Below are 20,240 nucleotides of genomic sequence, written 5' to 3'. Positions count from 1 at the left end.
CTCAAAATGATCAAAATTTTGCAAAACCTGAGGAATTCCTTCCTCTTCGTTTTCATCACCGCAGTGTTCAAAAAGGTTTTGAAAAGCTTAGGTCATTACAATGATTTCAAGGCACAGAAAAGGCAGGCGAAGAGCATTGTCATTCCATTCAATACTTCTGGCACAACTGGCACACGGCAGAAGCAAACACAAGAGTGTGAAAATCATCGATGTTCATTCAAATCTGTTGGCACGACTGGCTCCAAGGCAGAAACAGACTCAAAAGAAAGCAAAAAGACAAACGCAAAATAAGATAGTGATGTCCGAGGTAACACCCCCGGAATCACCCGACTCTTAACAAAACAGGACTGACTCGATACAACAAGACAGACCTGAAACAAAAGGACTGACTCAAAACAGACTCAAAACAACACAACAAGACTGACCCAATACCCAAGTCAGAAAGTACAAAAACTAGTGTTCGCACATTGCTCAGAATTGTGCATACCAAACGCCACATCTGAAGTAAACTGAGCGCCGCCCGCAGGTGGTTCATCCCCCGATCGCACCGCATTATCCCCCAGGTTCACTGATCCAATGACGATAGACTTTGTTGAGTTGGTGCGATGATGACCTTATTGTCAATCAGATCTTGTATTTCGTGGCGAAGACGGAAACAACCATCAGTGACATGGCCGACTTGCTGATGAAAGGCACAGTACTTGGTCGGATCATGGGAGGAAGGAAGTCTATCTGGCAGTGGTCGCGGCTCTAAGGGTTTCAAATTCCCCTCTCTAATCAAGATCCTAAAGGCCGCTGATAGAGACATGTACAGTGGTGCGAACACCCTCTGGCCTCGGGGTGGATATTTTGAGGTTTGTGGATTTTTACTGGGCGCACCAGCAAAGGGATTGGCAGGCGTTGACTGGGTTTGCTGATCGTTTCCGAGCATGGGATTAGGGTTGAAGGGAACATTCCTAGTACAAAGGCCCTTCTCCCGGCTTGCCCCTTGATTCAGACTACTCTCATTCTGAGTGCCGAAAGTGTCATCCACAGTTTTTGCAACAACTGCGAGCACTTGCTCTTTGTTCAGTCCCTCGGCTTTCAAAGCCTCAACAGCCAACAGAAGATGTTCATTGGGCTCCATGTCCGCCGCTATCTTGTTCCTCCCACTCACCTCCATTCCTCCAAGGGATTGGCTTTCCTCAAATGCAGCCCGTCCCAACATCGGGGAGTCTCTTGACATGAAGTTCTCGGTATGTGGTGTGGTCGATGATGGAGCCAATGTCCCGGAGGCCAGATCCGTCACGATTTTTTGAAGATCTTTAATCATTCCCATCAACTCAGAAGTAGTGGGTTCACGGGTTTGAGATGGTTGGGGTTCAGATGTACCCATCATGCATAAGTTCATGCTTTTCGGGATAAACACCTTAGGCTTGGGTAGATGGGCCGGGGTGATGTATACGCTGGGGTCATAAGGGACGGCCAGTGTGTGGATCAGATTGAGATGTGGATGAGGTACTTGGTCATTGGGGTCTGAAGGTGGGGCTATCGTCTGGTTGTCGATGAGATTTTGGACCTCATGACGAAGGCGGTAGCAACGGTCAGTGCCATGACCGCGCTGTTGATGGTACATACAGTACTTGGAGGGGTTATGTCTGGCTGGAAGTGGGTTAGGCAGAGGTTGAGGATCGAGGGGTTTGAGATGCCCTCTGTCCATCAAGGCTTTTAGTGCGCTAGTCAGGCTCATATAGAGGGGAGTGAAAGTTCTGCCCTGAGCTCGGGCTGGGTCGGCTGTTTGTGGGCCTGGTTTGGCAAAAGGGTTAGCTGTGGCGACTGCATTGATTTCGGTGGGTTTGGGAATAGTGCTACTACCAGCATTGGTACTCCTTGAAATCACCCTCCTTGTCGGTTCACTTGCTCTGGGGATGATCCCACTGTTGAACGCATTCTCGACCTGAACCCCCAGTTCATGCAAACTTTTGAAAGTGAATAGTGGAGCAACTATCAACTTTTGCAACATATCGTGCTGGAGGTTTCGCACCATCATCTGCACTTGATCCTTCTCGGAAGGCCGATCTGTCATCTGTGCTGCCTTTGTTCTCCACCTTGCCACAAATTCCACGAAAGGCTCTGTTGGGTTCTGGCGGGTTGTTTCAAGCTCTTGCATGGTCATTTCAACCTGGGTATTGTAGGAATACTGATCAACAAAGGCCTCAGCCAATTCTTCCCAGTCTTGCTTCACTTTGTCCTCCAACTTAGTGTACCAAGTAGCTGCTACACCCGACAAGGTTCTTCCATATAGAGAGAGTTTCTGTGGCTTAGTCAGTCCCATCGGCTTTAGGACATCCAAGAAAAGTCGGATATGTACCATTGGATCTCCAGACCCGTCGAAACGGTCAATACATGGCATTTTGAATCTGTCTGGGAGCCGAACGGCAGCCTCGGTGTGCCCATCCTCAATGTCGGGAATGGAGTTAAGGCCCTGGGCCTTTTTGAATTGCTTCTCAAGGTTCCCAATCTTCACTGTAGTCGGGTTGAGCTCATTAACATGAAAGGGTCGAAGCCTCTCAGTAGGCTGCACCAGGGGTCTGAGCACCTGAGCTTGAGTCAACCTTTCCCGAGAATTCAGACACGGCAAATCTTCAACCGGCGGAAGTGGGTCAAAGTTTGGCTGGGGTTCCAAAGCTGGATGTGAGGCAGATACCCCAGGTGGGCTCTGCGTTTCAATACTGGTCTCAGCCTGCATGGCAGTTCCCTGATTTAACGCTGCTATCACGGCCACAAATTCTTCTGAACCCTGTGCCATCATGGTCTGCTGAGTCCGAACAAAGGTGATGTGGCTGGTGACTGTCGGATCAGATGAACCAATGAGCCCTGTTTGGCCCTTCTTTGCCTTGCCTCGGCAAAAGAACACTGGTTGCCCTTGAATTGAATTTCTGACCTAACAAAGTCTATCAGCACTAGTCCAATGTGCCCGGGGGATATCGGAGCCTTCTGAAGCTATAGTTCCAGGATTACCCTAGCAAAAGAGAAAACGTGCAGCATCTCAGCCTGATTTCACCTGAACAGATATGAACATAGTTGAATGAGTGTGCTCTCTACTGAATTATGCCCAAAATTCTGCCGGTGAATCAATACCCTCAGGCAAAACTGATTCCCAGATACTGATTGATGCCCGCAGGCCTAATGCCCAAGCTTGCAAACTGATATATGCATTCCTATAGAGATACACTCTAAAAGCACATAGCAAGTAAAAAGAGCCAAAACACCCCTACGTTGGGGTAGGGTTTCCCTATCCTATTTTGTCAGGAGCTAGGGTTTCACTACGCACACAGCGGTTTCAAACAACTTAGCATCGGGTAAGCAACCTGTCCTAGCTTGGAATGGTCACTATGGTTCCGAATATGCACTAGGTCGAATGGTCAAAAGGGGTGCCCCGGTAAACCAGGGTTTGTGTTCCCAGACTGTCAGAGCCCATAGCCGGTCAGCCTTATGGACATGCCTTGACAAGACAAGCCTCCGGCAAAGCGTTCAGGAATGGCAGATGGCAAACACTGTGTTCCTAGGCGCACCAATGCACATGCAATGCAAAGAAACACATAAATGAGATCAAAACAGGATATCACGAGTTCAAGTCAAGCTCTCTAAAATCCCCAGCAGAGTCGCCAGAAACTGTAGACGCGCCCGCGTGGGCCTCGTGCTACTGTTCGGACTCGATTTGTGTCACGGTTCTTAATCTGAACCAAAGAGTCCAAATCTGGCAAATCGTTTTGAGAAACAGATTTTTTGAAAAAGTAGTGCCAAACATGGACTGCTTTGCCAGATACAGAGTCGCCACCTAAATATTTTAAAATGGGGGAATTTAGGAAACCCTGACTCGGTGCCGAAGGCCACATGTCCGTCATCACCGGAGTTGTCTCGGCTCGGGAGCTTGGGTACGATCGGGGAAGGTCAGCTATGAGCACCCCCTTTCGCCCGGTCCGAAGACCGGCCTCTACTAACCGTGATATCCGTTTTTGAAAACTTTATGTGTTCTTAAACCAATTGTTAGCCTAGAATTACTATGTTATGCGCGCAGCAAACAAGTATAGACCAAATCGCCTAAATTGGAACAAAGCATTTCATGTTTGTTTTGAAAATGGTTTGCTACTCGCAAGTAGGCTAAAATGCAGGTTTTGCCACCCTCAAGTGGGCTTTTAGAAAAGATGGTTTGCCACTATCTAGTGGGCTTTAAAATTCACAGTTTTAATGTGTTATTCCAATTTAAGCAATTCGACCTCCACCCACAGGCATTCAAACAGTTTATCTCATGTAAACACTTAGCCGCATGGCAAGCATACTATTATGGCGACATTCACACGCATGTTGGATGCTAAAGCATAACCACTTACATTGTACTCCGTGCCAAAACAATAAACTAGTTAGCAAATGTGCGTGTCCTAGTTCATGTTATTTTGCCTAATGCAACACATACAAGATGCAATTTTAGTTAGGCTCGGTTAACCTAAATATGACATGCGATATGCAACAGTTAACAAGTACTCAACTTGGAATTGAAATACAAGTGCAGTTAGCATGATGTACCGAGCCCGGTGCATGTCAACAGATGCGTGAATGCACGCATGCACATCATAAGGTATGCTAATTTAAAAAAATGCCCTAATCTACCATCATAAGCTGGTAAATAAAAGGGAAGAAAGAAATGGGGATTGGAAGACATACACATACTCACCCACACTTATTACATGTTTACCCTCACTCAGAGGGTTCGAATTAATATTACAGTCCCAAAATAATGAATAGATAAAATTATTACAAAATTTCCTAATTAATTAAAAGAAAGGAAGCAAAAGAAAGAAGAGGGTGGCCACAGCCTCTGCCTCGGGGCGCGCAGATGATGCATGCTCGAATCCGTCCTGCCCGGAAAACCCGTACTATACTCTTGTCGCCTCTGTTTGTACTGCTTTGTCTTTCTGAAAATTTCCAAAGTGCTGGAACAAGCTCTCTGCATCCTGCAGAGCACCACCGGCCAGACAGAATTGCCACCGGCACTCCGAAATTCCCGTCGGCACTTTATCAGATTCATCGGCACTCCAGATAGTGCCGGTCGGCACTAAATTCTGCCGGTCGGCAGAAACTTCCTGCAATAGACAGTTTGACAGCAAACAGAGGACAGGCAGTGCATAGTATGGAGTTTTTGGACACATGTAAGCATGGTCCTACTTCTTATCATATTTTAGACTCAAAGAAGCATGACTTTCGATCCTTGAATCATCAATGGTACATGATGAGTCAAAGGATCGAATTTGCCATTTGATATGAAAATGCATGCAACAAACAACATGAAAAACCGAGGCCTTATCAAGTTAGAGTCAAAGGTCCCGATGACCGGGAACCAAGGCGCGTTGCATCACTTGAAGTATGAATGGTCCTTGATTCCCGAACTTAGTTTGACACCCCAAACCAAGTAAATGCAATGCATGTAATGCTCAACGAGGCTCAAATACATCATGCCACCAAGATATAAAGCACAACAAACATTATGCAACCAACATGACAAATGTACAATGCTAAGCATACAAGGTACAAAAATGGTGCAAACATGGACCAAATTGACTATGGGATTGATGTGCTACAAAGCTTAATGGAACAACTATGCAACAAACATGGAGTAAGCATGCAAGAGGGCTTAAAAATGGCAAAAGGGCAGACCCTTACCCTCCTCAAAACGGTGGCCAAGAGTGCTCAAAATGATAGACAATCAACTCATGTTAACAAGCAAATTCATGGTCCCAAAGCTAAGGCACACAAGGAGACAACTTACCTTCAATGACATGACCACTCATGGCATGATCAAGACAAGTAAAAACAGAATCTATGCATGCAAAATAGGACCCCAAAAGCTCCTAATATGGCAACTAAGATATCCCCCATGAAGCAAATACACTAAGGCTCATTCTTAGGCATAAGAGGACACACCCTCAAGACATGAAAAAGACCATGCATGCACACATGTAAGCATGATTCTTGGACTAAAATATGACCCTAGATGATGCCAAATCAAGAGGGTAAACACAACCATGCATGCTAGAGGTCAAAATGCTCAAAGCTTCCAAGCCAAAATACAAAGCAACTCTAACAAACATGCTAAACATGACCAAGTTGATAACCAACAGATGTTAAGCATGGAAAAACAATGCTAAATGCTCCATAGAACCAAGCCAACACACACAAAAATCATGGCCTAATCATGGGATGTATTTTTAAGCAAGATAGAGCAATACAAAGCAAATATCACAAGCATACAAGAGGGCCAAATCCGGCCAAAAACAGAGGTTATGTAAGACCTAAGATGCCTAAAAAAGTGCTGAAATGAAGCCAAGAAACAACAAGCACACATGCTATCCTTTTGAGCCCAAAAAGCAAGGAAACAAAACCATAAGGGGAGAGGGGTGTCCCTCCCCTATGCAAGACTTCAAACCAACTCTTTTGACACTAAAATATACTGATTTTTAGTGATCAAAAGATCCAGAGGCTGAAGTGCACAAAACCTTATCAAAATGGCACCAAAATAGGCTAAACAAGGCCTAAGAGGGTGAGTTTGCAATCTAACCACAAAGTGACCTTAATGAAAGTGTTAGAGCAGGAAAATATGAGCCTTTTTTATGTTATACACAAGAGCCAAAACAATAAACAAAATAGGTAGAAAACCAACGCAAGTTTGGGGAATAAAAGGGAAGATGCTCACCCTTGAAGAACCCTTGAAGAACAAATGGCCTAACCTCCTTCTTTGGATCAAAACCAGTCCAAAACTCAAGAAACAACTCCCCCAAGTCCCTCAATCTCGGACTAAGGTGTAATAGTGTGTGTAATGGTGCAAAAGTAAGGTAAAACACACCTTTTGGGCCAAGAAACACACACAAGAAGGGAGAGGGAGAGAGGTATAGAGATAATATGTATCTATATCTCTAAAGGCTGATTTTTGCTTCTGTTTTTTTCTAACCTAGAACCAAGAGGAAAGCCTCCCTCTTATAAGGATCCCTCTTGCAAAGCTTATTCAACAAGCTTGGCTAGAGGGAAATCCCTCCATACACGTGTATGGAGGGGAAAGGAGTTGGTGCCAGCTATCACAGCTGGCACAAAATATCTCCATAAAGTGGAGGAACAGTGGTCGGCTGCCCAAAAAAGCTATTTTGGCAAAAAAAGGTGCCGACCGGCAACATATTATGCCGACCGGCAATAAAGTGTGCCGACCGGCAAACAAAATTGCCGATGGAAGAAAAAGACCAGCCGGTGGCCTCCAGCCACTGCCGGTGGTGTATGGGGGTGTCTCACAAGGCATTCCCTGCCCTTCTAAGGCAAAACAAAAGTGTTCGGTGCAAAACTAGACACTAAACAGTCGGGTTCGGGGATCCTGAGGCAAGGCGCGCGAGCCGAGACCTCCGGGAACTCCAAACGAACACAATCATGGATGATCACCGAGTGTTCAAACGATGACGTCCAAGTCTTGAGGACGGTCAAAAATGGGGTGTCTACACTGATTTTTAATAAAGAAGTGCCAAACATGGACTGCTTTGCCAGATACAGAGTTGCCACCTAAATATTTTATTTTGAAAAAATTTAGGAAACCCTGACTCGTGCCTAAGGCCACGTGTCCGTCATCACCAAAGTTGCCTCGGCTCGGGAACTTAGGTACGAGAGGGGAAGGTCATGCAATGAGCACCCCCGCTCGCCCAATCAAAGATCGGCCTTTACTAACATGATATTTTCTTTTTGAAAACACATGTGTTCTTATTCTGGTTATTAAGTTAGAATTACTATGTGATGCGCACAGCATACAAGTATAGACTAGATCGCCTAATTTGGAACAAAACATTGTATGTTCGTTTGAAAACGGTTTAAAGTTGCTACTCGCAAGTAGGCTAAATCGCGGATTTCAATGAATTGTTTCAATTCAAGCAATCCAACCTTCACTCACAGTCATTCAGGCAGTTATATCAAATAAGCAGTTAGCCTCATGGCAAGCATGCTTTCATGGCAACATTAACACACATGCAGTATGCTAAAGCATAAACACTCACAGTGTACTCTGAGCCAAAACAAAGAACTAGTTAGAAATCATGCATAATCCTAGTTCATGTTAAGATGACTAATGCAACACATGCAAAAATGCAGCTAAAATAGGCTCGGCTATTCTAGAATGGCATATGAAATACAACATGATACATGTATTCAACTTGGAATTGAAATACAATGCAGTTAGTATGATGCGCTGAGCCCGGTGCATGCAAAACAGATGAATGGATGCACGCATGCAAGCATAAGGCATGATAATTGAAATATGCCCTAAAACTAACCATCGTAAGCGGTTAAGTAAGAAACTAACCATTGGAAGACATGCATCACACACACGCACACTTATTACAACAGTTGGCCCTCTCGATAGAGGGTCCGAATAAGAAGCTAACTAGCTAATCTAAGCTAATTAAACTAATTATTACAAAACAAAATTGAATAACTAGCTATAACTAATGATTACAACACAAATTGAATAGCTAAGCACATTAGCTAATTAAGTATAAAACGAAACATAAACTAGCTAAGCAAATTAGCTAAGTAAAGTAGTAAAACAAGAGCCTCAAAGGGAGAAGAGTGTATGCATGCTCGGTTGCCTCGTTCGGAAATCCGTCACGATGCCCCAACTTGCCTCTGTTTGTAACTGTCCTCAGAACTTTACACCAAGCTCCAGAAAACTTCTAACTCACCTTAGGGACCTGTGGGAGGGTGGCCGACTAGTTGTTGATGTGGGAGACCACCTGCTGACCACTTTTTGTTGCTACAGACCAGAAAAAGTGGTCGGCCAGCTAGTTTTTCTGGTTGGCTGACCAGTTTTGCTGCACTTCTCCAGTTTGCTGCAACAGAAAGCAAGAAAGGGCATGGCAATGTATTTGCAAGATATGTGTACACAACCACCCTCCCTATCATTTCATAAGCTCAAAGGAGTGCAATTCTCGACCCTTGGGCCACTAATCACGCATCTCAATGCATGATGGCCGAGAAGCCAAATTGCACAATTCAATGTAAAATGAACACACAAGTGCACACATAAAGCCTTGAGGCACGTTTGTGTGATCAAGAGTGTCGGCGACCGAGAATTGAGGCACGTTTCATCACTTCAAGTATGAAACGTCCCTCGTTTCTCGTGTTTGGACTAACACTCAATCCAAACAAAATGCAACAACATGCAACATGGAAATGCAATGCAATTTAAGCATGCAAACATGCAATGCATCTCAAGCATACAAACATGCAATGCAAGGGACAAGTATGCAACAACATGCAACATGGAAATGCAATGCAATTTAATAACATGGCATCCCCAATGCAATGTGATTATGGCATACACAATGCGAACAAGAACATAGTATGCACAATGCCAACAACAATATAACATGCACAATGCGATGTAACATGGCATACACAATGCTCAATGGACTTAAACCGAATGTGGGCAGACCTTAGCCATGCCCAAAACAGTGGCCATAATGCTAAAATGAAGGGATGAAATACAAAACAAAACATGCACATGCAATGGCCCATTAACTAGGCATAAGTGCGCAACTCTCAAGAGCGCTCAAAGAGTGACAAATGTGGAAGTGTGACAACACTACATGCTCTCAAATAAGGTATGAAATGATGCCAAATCACTCAATCAACACAAGTATAGCATGCAAAGGTCCTTAAGCATTAAAGCTAGCAAAGAGGACTGCTCTAGAGACATGCAATACATGGCACAAAGGCATGAACCAACCATGGATAGAGCCCAAATAGGTCTAAACAAGGACCAAAACATGCTGAGATAGGGGCTCAAAGGCCTAGGCAAGATGGCATACACATTGGTCCATAAGCTAGGCAACAAATGCACAACACTCAAAGGCACTTAAATAGTGAATGAAGTGGGAACATGGCAATACAACATGCTTTGAAATAACATGAGAAATGATGCCAAACCATCCAAATAGCTCAAAGATAGCATGCATGAGGCATCAAAACACAAGGCTAGTAAGGCCAATTGCACCACAACTATGCAATTCATGAAGCATATGGCAAACACAACCCAAAACAATCCTAGAGCATGTCAAGATGATGCTAAAACATATATAGAAGGAAGCCAAAATAGGCTAACATGAAGGGCCAAAACATGGATCATGCAAGGGCAATATGGGAGGATTACACTACACCTACCAAGACCAAGCATCGGATGGCTTTGCCAACAAAAATCAGAGTTATATCATAGCAAAATAACCCCAAAAACACGTTGAAATGATAGTTCGCAAGCTTAGACATGAAGGCATACGCAATGATTCATGTTTAAGGCATAAAGGGCAAACCCTCCAACGCATTGAATAAGTGAAAGATGAGAGTGTATGACCACACTACATGGACTGAAATCACATTTCAAATGATGCCAAATCATTCAAATAGGCCAAGCAATGCATGCTAGTGGACTTGATACACAAAGCTAACAAGCTAGAATGCACTATAGCTATACCAAGCATGGCATGCATGACCAAAACAACACAAATCAAAGCTTAATCATGCTAAAACATGGACAAAAGCTTCTTAGAGTTAACCCAAAAGCATGCTAGAATGACATATTAAAACGTGGCACACATTAGGCTACTTCATGGAATTACACTATAAGTGCATGGAGCATGCAAGGGGCCATCAAACCCACCCAAAATAGAGTCATGGCATGCTAAAACAACACCAAAAACCTACTGAAATGGAGTCAACATAAGCTAGAAAGACATGCTACTTCATGAAGCATACAAGACTAGTTTATGAATTTACACTACAAGTGTATTAAGCATGCATGAGGTGATCAAGGCAACCAAAAATAGTGGCATGCCATCCCAAAATAACCCCAAATACATGCTAAGATATGGCCAACATAAGCTTAATAAACATGCTCAAACATGAGGCATTCAAAGCAAGTAATCAAAACACAAGGAGAGGGGATGACCCTCTCCTATTTAGGACCCCAAAACCACCTTTCCACCACTAAAAATCCTCTAGATTTCAGTGGTAGAAAGGTCATGCAAAGGCTAGAACAAGAGCCAAAAGGGATGGCTCAAAACAAGGCCTAACAAGGCTTAAGAAGGGGTAGACCACCCCCAACAAAAAAGTTACCTTAAACAAACATTTTTAGCATGCAAAAACAGAACTTGTTTTAGTTAAGAGTTAAGCTTAAATCAGCATGCAAATAGGGCTAAAAGCTTAAGCAAAAGCAAGGTTCAAGAGGGTAGAAACTCACCCTTGATGAACACCTTCAAGGCTGCAACTCCAGTACTCTTTTTGAACAAAAACCAGTCCAAAAACTTCAAAAACAACTTCAAGGGACCTCAGTTCCAAAAGTATGGTGTTTGAGTGTGTGTTTGTGTGCAAAAGTATGATGAATATACACTTTTAAGGTACAAAAATGAAGCAAAGGTGCAAGATAGATACAAATGTGTATGTATAACTTCAGCCACAAAATTCTGAACCTAAGGCATGAGGGAGGAGGTTCTCCTTTATAGAGAACAAAGCTCAAGCTTGTTGGACAAGCTTAGGGTTCAAGGCCATCCCTCCATACACGTGTATGGAGGATGGTTCTGGTGCCTTCCAGCTGGCACATCTGGACTGAAAATATCTCTAAAAAGGTGAAGAAAAGCAGCCGACCACTTGAAATGGTCGGCCAGCTACTTGAAGTGGTCAGCCGACCACCACAAGTGCTCTCCCAAGACAAAAAGTGGTCGGCCATGGTGGGAGAAGGTCAGCAGCATGAAAACAATGCAGTGGTGTGGTGGTTGACCAAAAAAAATGACCCAAAGACCAAGGAGACCAGTTAGCAGACCAGAAAACTGGCTGGCGAGAAGAAAAGTGGTCTCTAAGGGGAAGAACTGGTCTCCCACCCTTGTACCACCTTCCAAACAAGGAAAACAAGATTTGTACCAAAAACAAACCAAAAAGGATGCAAGACGAAAGTTCGGGAGGCAAAGCACGCGGCCGAAAGCCTCGAAAACTAGTCTACTGGCACCAAAAGTGGTTTACGACCAAAAAAGTGGTCTTCCAGACCACAGTGTCCCTCTAGGCAGAGGCAATAAGGTGTGGTTCAAAAACCACGCCAAACGGAGAACATTAAGCGGTCCTGAGACAAGGCGCGCGGCCGAAGGCTCCGAAAACCGAAAACTAGCCTCCAAGCGAGAAAAATGGTCTACGACCACGAAAAATGGTCTACGACCACAAAGAGGTGGTCTAAAGGACCTCTCCCTCCCTCTAGGGAAGAGAAACAAGGCTTGGTCCACAAATCGAGCCAAAGCGCAAAGAGTTCAGAGACCCGGAGGCAAGGCACGTAGCCGAAACTCCGGAAACTCAAAATGAGCACAACATGCACTATCACCGAGCGCTCAATCGATGACGTCTGAGTCTTAAGGTCGGTCAAAAATGGAGTGTCTACACCAGCCAAGCCTGCCCGACCAGACGGCCATCGGCGGTGCGTGCGTGTTTGTTGTTTAAGTCCAATAGGTCTAGCCCACTTTACTCATAACCTCACCCTTTCACAAAATTGGATACCCCTTGGGGCCCATCCTAAGTATCTCAAGCTAGAGTATATAAACCGATACAAATCCTTAAGCTTTTCCAATGTGGGACAAGCACATTTCACAAATGTGTAAGAAAACTACCTAAAGCCATTTCCACGAACCTGAAAACGCGCATTTAATTCTAATTCATCCAGAAATAGTTTTGAATAACTAAATACTCAATGTTATTCACTACGCAACATGAAACATGAACCCAATTATTAACGTTAAAAATAACGCTTGGATTCCACCTTAATTAATGCTCAAAGTTAGCAAAAAATAAGATTTTACAAAAGCCATTTTCCAACACTCTTCACCACTATGACCAAAACCTCTGCCTGGAACAGTGATTACATGTGCTTTCTGAAGAATCTCAACAAATACATCCCAATATCTCAATCCTGGAAATTGTACCCAAATGTATGGTGCATTTTTGCCACCATATACCTTGAACCCGAGTGAAGCGAACGTGTCAAAAAAAATTTTGCATTTTCTCTGTAGGTGTCAATTACATTATTCAAGGCCTGCAAAACAACCACCAAAAAATAATAAAGATTTTGTGATCAATTTGATTTATTTTTTATTTATTTATCTTTTGAAGTCAATTTAATCTCTTTTTTCACTACTTGGGAGTCAATATAAAACAAACAAAATGACAAATTACGGTTTAGTTTTGTGAAATTGGAATTAAGTTGAAATTAAACACTTTCATTATGAGCTAGGCATAGGGTTATCCGAACTGCACAACCCGCCCAACCCAAACCAATTCGCATACAAATGGGCGGTTTCACAGACACAATACGAGCGGATGCGGTTTGGAATATGGCATAATTGTGGGTTGCGGGTTTAACCTGCACTTGCAAGAACCCGCCCACACTTAGATTTTTTATTATTATTATATAAAAAAACCTAGACCGTTGATTTCATTCATCCTATCCTAGATATTTTTGGCCAAAACACCAAACCCTAATTTCATTCAGCCTCTCTTCTATCTCACTCTCTCTCATTTTTCCATCTCACACACTCTCTCTCTCTCTGTGGTGACCACAGCGACTAATCGACCTTCGACGATTGATGACCTTCTCCGGCAAGATCGACATTGGACAATCGGTGACCTTCGATTTGACGATCAGTGACCTTCTCCGACAAGATCGACCTTCAACCATCTCCTTCACTCTCTCTCGGTGATCTTCAACAATCGACATTAGCAGCCGTGTAAGTTTGAATCGATCTTTAGCTCCTTTTTGGGGTTGAGACATGCTCTTGGGTATTCCTGTATTTGAAATGTTGTCTTGATTAAATTCAGAACTCATCAGTGTATTTTTGGCCTCATCAAGTTCAATAAGAGTTTTACTATTATGAGTTGTAATAAACTCTGAAACTATTGCATCAACTGTAGAATCTGATACATCATTGGTAGCATGATTCTGATACAAAATTGTTTTATGATACAAAAAGAAATGTTAGAACATTGTTTGAAAACATTATTTTTGAATGCTTTTGTTTTTGTTTGCTTTGTGAACATTGTAGGAAATTGAATCTATTTCTTTATGAAGGGAAAATTGAATCTGTTAATTAATTTTGAAATTGAAATCAATCTTATATTATATTGAATCTGGAAATTGAAAAAAGTCCAATTCGCAAACAGCCCGCACATCCGTGAACCCTGTCCACACAAACCGCAACCCGCATTGTGGGCAGTTATGGATTGAATTTTCCTCAAACCACATACATGCGGGCGGGTCCAAACCGATCCGTAAACCGTCCAAAACCAAACCGCAAACACCCTTTGTCACACCTTGGATTTACACAGTCTTACTCACGTGAATAAACCACCCGACGATAAACAATAGCTCTCATCTCTCCTGTAAATGAATATAATGTAGTCACACAATACATGTGTTTATCCAAGTTTATACATTCCTAGATAAAACATCTAAGTCGAATGAATGTTTTGTAGCTAAAACATGCACAGATGTTATAAAATCAAATTAAACATCCTAAGGCTTATCTCTCCTATAAATGAATATAATATAGTCACACAATACATGTGTTTATCCGAGTTTATACATTCCTAGATACAACATCTAAGTCGAATGAATGTTTTGTAGCTAAAACATGCACAGATGTTATAAAATCAAATTAAACATCATGAGGCTTACATCATACACAAGGGTGTAACTGTCACAACCCAAATCCACCCCTATAGGTTTAGCATCGTAACCGGCCAGTAATCCTTGGATTACCGAAGGCCTCTGTACAGATTAACAAAATTAAGGGTCTAGCGAAAGCAAATACATAAATATAATTGCCTAATGAGCTGTGCTGACTTATATGAAATTTGAATATTTAAAAACTTTATATACATAACCGGTAGTCAACCATACATTATACCCACACACATTACAGTATTTTAAGTACAACCAACGACATCAAATCAAGTCTTATATAAGCAAAAACCACAAAACTTAAACACAGGACGCTTCGAGAACCTCCACGTGAGGCACAATGGTTGGCTGACAACAGAACACAGATCCAGACAAAAACCTTCAGCCTCGGGCTCCGGAATGCTCACCTATACATATATATATATACACACAATGAGCTAAAGCCCAATGAATAACATTAAGGTAAAAGGGTTAGTGAACGAATTCCAAACATATCATAAGCGTAAAACAGATCATAGCATAATCATTCTCATATCAGAACATAATAATGGTACATCACATAGAACACATCACAGAACGTCTTCCGACTAGAGTAATCGGTTTCGGATACCGATTAAACACATATCACCACAATGAAGTGGCTAACGAGATCTCGTAATTACTTGTATGTCATGGACCCACATTTTCATGTCGTCCCCCATGACTTGGGATTATCTGTGGATGCCATAATAGATTTCAAACTTGGGATGTTCGTTCACGTAAACAGATATCATTTCAGAAATCATAACTTATCACATTTCATTTGGAACATAATTTATATCAACATATCTTTACAGAAATGTTACTCACAGTGGTTCCCGTAAATGGTCAATCAATCCTCGAGTCTTGACCTACAATCACAAAATACATAACACAAGTATGTCTTATCATTACACATTCATGTGGCCAACACGGCTTAGCTTTCATTACATTGGTTCTTATTCTTTCTTATCACATTGTCTAACACACACACTTGCAATTCCTTGACTTAGTACATTCTTGTCTTAATGTGTTTCTAATCCATAACCTCATTACTATGGCTTAATTAAGGCTTAGGAATGCCTAAGATGCAATGAGAATGCCAAAACATGCCTTGGAACACTTAGTCAAATTTTCTGAAAATAAGGTCCACGCTCGAGCGTAGCTTTCCTCGCTCGAGTGGACATGTAAAATGTAAATGGTCGCTCGAGCGCGCATTCCTTCGCTCGAGCAAACTGTAAAAAACCTAAAATTTCTGGGAGCTTGCAATTCACGCTCGAGCGGACTTTCGGTTGTTCGAGCGGAGTACACGCACTCAGAGTGGTCGCCCGAGCGTAAACTCCCACGCTCGAGCGTAGATGCAAATTCTGGAATTTCCAGATTGCACCTTCAAGCTCAAAACTCGAATTCCAACCTTCAAAACACATCTCTTGGGTCCCAAAACTTGAGATAACATAGTAAACTTGTAAAACATGATGAATTAAGAATTATTTCATAAAATCATGGCCCAAGAGTTTGTTAAAAACTCACAATTTCAACTTAAAACATGATGAATGTTCATAAACACAACATGCATGAATTTTTCTTGTATCAAACTTCTCAAAACATGATCAAACACCACAAAACAACTAGAAACTTGATGATTTCCCCAAATGAAGATGAATTTCAAACATGCATGAGAGAATTCTTGGAAATCATGCTCAATTTGTAAGAAAATGTACATGCATGCATGAATTGTAACTCAAATCTCTATTCTAAGCTCAATATACACATCAAACTCATAATCTTGAAGAAATTTCATGTTAAATGACTTAGTTACACAATCTAGAGGTTGTAATCTTACCTAGAGTCTTGAATTACTGTTGTTCTAGCACAATCTTAACCAATTCAAGCTATAGCCCTCAATTTCTCTTTAATCTCTCCCTTTCTCTCTCTAGAATTGGGCTCCCTCTCTCTCTAAAATGAATTCTCAGATTTTTCCACTCAAGGGAGATGAATGAAATGAGCTCAAATGAGCTTATATCTCAAATATATGATTATGGTGCTAAAACACATTAATTAGAATATAAGGCTAACCAAACACGGCTTAATTAATCAGACTGAATCAATTTTTAATAAAACTTGCCATATGATTCTAAAAATTCCAAATAACATATCGGTGTAGTTAATTTCGGTTTCGGATGCTGATAAGGCTTCAATTTACATATTAAAGTGAAATTCTAAACAGATATTTCTACAAGTAACAAATAGTAAGCCAAATATCATGCAAATCACATAATGAACCCATAATTTATTTTATTCACTTAATTAACATCCTTAATTACCGATTAGTGGCTAATTGTGGATCGGGGTTATTACAGTAACCTTTATAAGAATGGCACAAGGCCAATAAATAGCATAAATGGCCCTTGACCTGCAAATAACAGAACCACCCTACACAGTTCTGAACACAGCTTCACGTCTCAGTCCACATCAACATATGTACACTTGAAAAACATTTTTAGCCACATAGGGTGAGCATAAAACCTAGTAGAGAATATTTCAAAAACTAAACATGCTCCACCATCATAAATGATCATGATGCAATACATATATACAATATACCCAAATACATTTTCAAATCTATTTGATTTCTCAACAAAATCCTTTCTTTCTAGTTACCAAAACTTTACGTTTAATCAGAACGTCTTCCGAGTTCAAACCATCCGTTTGATATAAAATTTCTTTCCAAAACCAATCCAGGTATCTTAATACCAACCAGCAAATACATTGTTAAATCAAATGCAAATACATTGCTAGACAACAACAAATATATTGTTAAAACCATTTTCCAAACATCTTGTTCCAAACCAACATAATAGTAAATAAAATGGGTAAATCTAAAAAACAAATACAACCTTTCACGGAAATTTCGTCCCCGAAAAATCCGAAATCAACGCCCATGTAAATGCAGACTATACAAGCGCTACTATTGCCATTTTATGAATATTTCGTCCGCAGGATCGGCACCCATGGATACGTACGATTTTCGAGACTTTCACCCTGGTCACACAAGCCAACTTATTTGATGTAACAATAACTCCTTCCCAGATTCACCATTTTATTTACCTTTTTCAATAGTACAATATACGTAACTCAAAGAAAAATGCTCTGGACCCCCAGTTAGGCTGACCCTCACGCACCCCCCAACTGATGTGCAAAAGTCACGTGATGTGCACGTGTGTCAATTATCCCACACTTGAGAATTCAAAATTTCTCCCAAACACAGACAGATCTCTCTGTCTCTTCCTCCAAAACGTTGACTCTGATAATCCAGAAAACAACAGCTCATTCTATTCACTCCGATGCCCGACTCTCTCATTCCCTCAACTTCGACGTTGGAATCCCGACTCTCTCTGTCTCTATTTCTTTCTCATCCAACCAAACACGATTAAGAGGTAAACCTCCTGACTCCTGACTCAGACTGTCTCTCTTTCCCTCTCATCCGACGAAGTATGATTAAGACGTATAACTGCTTATATATATATATATATATATATATCTGCATGAGTGCATGTATATTTATCTATCTGTGTGCGTGTATATATCTCTGTGAATATGTATTTAGGGTTGTCTATAAATGTATCTGCATATGTTGAGTAAGAAATTGGGTTGAATGTTTGAATTTAGGGATGTTGATTTGGGAATTGAGTTTGGGCTCTTGATTTGTTTATTAGATTGGCCTTTTGATTTGGAGTTTTACCTTGCCTACAACCTGCTCGATGAAATTCCTCAATCAAAATGGTCTTTTGATTTGGATTATAGTTTTAATTTTTTTGATAGGTTGTGAAAAACCAATCCAAATCTTTAATGACTCGTACATCATTAATGACTATTAAATGACCTTAGACCTCATCTTGAATAGCTTTACTAAACAGCTAAGAAAAACATTTCCTAAGTTTGAGTTCAAAATTCTGAATTACTAAGGAGCTGATAGGCTCCTTTTACAGCACTATTTACTAATAACTTAAAAGGTAAAGTTTGCATCTTAGGAATATAATTAACTTCTATGTGAAGAACATCTACAGAGTCTTTAAGAGAAGCTTAAGTTAGATCATAAGCCCTAAATTAGTAGTGGTTACAGATATAATCAGAAGTAAAAAAGGTTATAATACTTTATGATTATCAAATGAATGACTTAAATTGGCCATCTTGTACTTAACATGAGAATCTGAGATAAAAGTATCATCCAATCCACTTTCTGTTTTACTTATCTATTCTTATAACTAGCTTCATCCACAATGTTTGATGTCTATGTGAGCATATATGTCTTAGTGCATCTCATTGTTAACATAGATAGACTTGGGTTATCCTTATCATTTTTCTTATATAAAAACTTGACCACAACACACAAACTTCAATTTTTGTGTGTGATTTTGGAATTTGAATTTTTGGAACTTCACCACAACACACAAACCAATGGCTAGTGTTGAGAACTAAATTGATAATTGACAATTAAAAAATATTGATGATCTTATAACTCAAACCAGTGGCTAGTGTTGAGAATAATATTGAATTTTTGGAACTTCACCATAACACACAAACCAGTGGTTAGTGTTGAGAACTAAATTGACAATTGACAATTGAACAATATTGATGATCTTAGAACTAAATTGAGAACTAATTAGAACTAAATTTGCTATTAATGATCTTATAACTCAACATTGACAATTGAACAATATTGATTCACAGTCAATGCATCATTATAAGTACTTCAAGTGAAAAGAAAAATGAAGCACACAAAAATTCTCAAAACAGCAAACATTGACTTCTTAAGAAATTAATTTATGAAGGAAGAACTCAAAGAGAGAACTCTAGTGTTTGTTCATAAGACAAACCAAACAATCCACAGCTCCACAAGAGGAGCATATGCATAAACTGAAATGTGAGATCCATCACTTTTCTGGAACTTTGTTAAGAAAACTTGATCCTGGAACTTGACCACAGCAGTTTATTACTGCAGCAGTTTATTAACTTATTGCAGCAGTTTATTAACCTTTATGACTTGCTGATTCTGGAGCAGTTTCTTACTACAGCAGTTTATTAACTTACTATAGTAGTTTATTAACCTTTATAACTTGATATTTCTTTCTTTTTGCAGATGTCGAGTTCAAGTGTCAATGACAGTAGCTCAGATTGGTTGACATATGTTAACAAAAATTGTCGTAGATGTAATAAAAAAGCCACTATTCGAATTTCTGAGACCGATCAGAACAAAAACAAATTATTCTACTCTTGTAATGATTGTGGTGCTTTTATTGGATGGTGCTTGCCTATGAATTTAGAATGTAGAGGTCATTAAATTCCAAGAGAAGAAGTGGCAACTGTCAGCGAACAAGTTCAATGTATGACCGAATAACTTCTAGCTATAACGAACAACAAAGAGATATGACGGAACAACTTCGAATTC

The sequence above is a fragment of the Camellia sinensis genome, chromosome 3 (genome assembly GCF_055761805.1).
Source record: "Camellia sinensis isolate YWXY chromosome 3, ASM5576180v1, whole genome shotgun sequence".
NCBI lineage: Eukaryota > Viridiplantae > Streptophyta > Magnoliopsida > Ericales > Theaceae > Camellia > Camellia sinensis.
The sequence above is the reverse complement of the archived record's forward strand: the minus strand, read 5'-3'. Positions refer to the sequence as shown.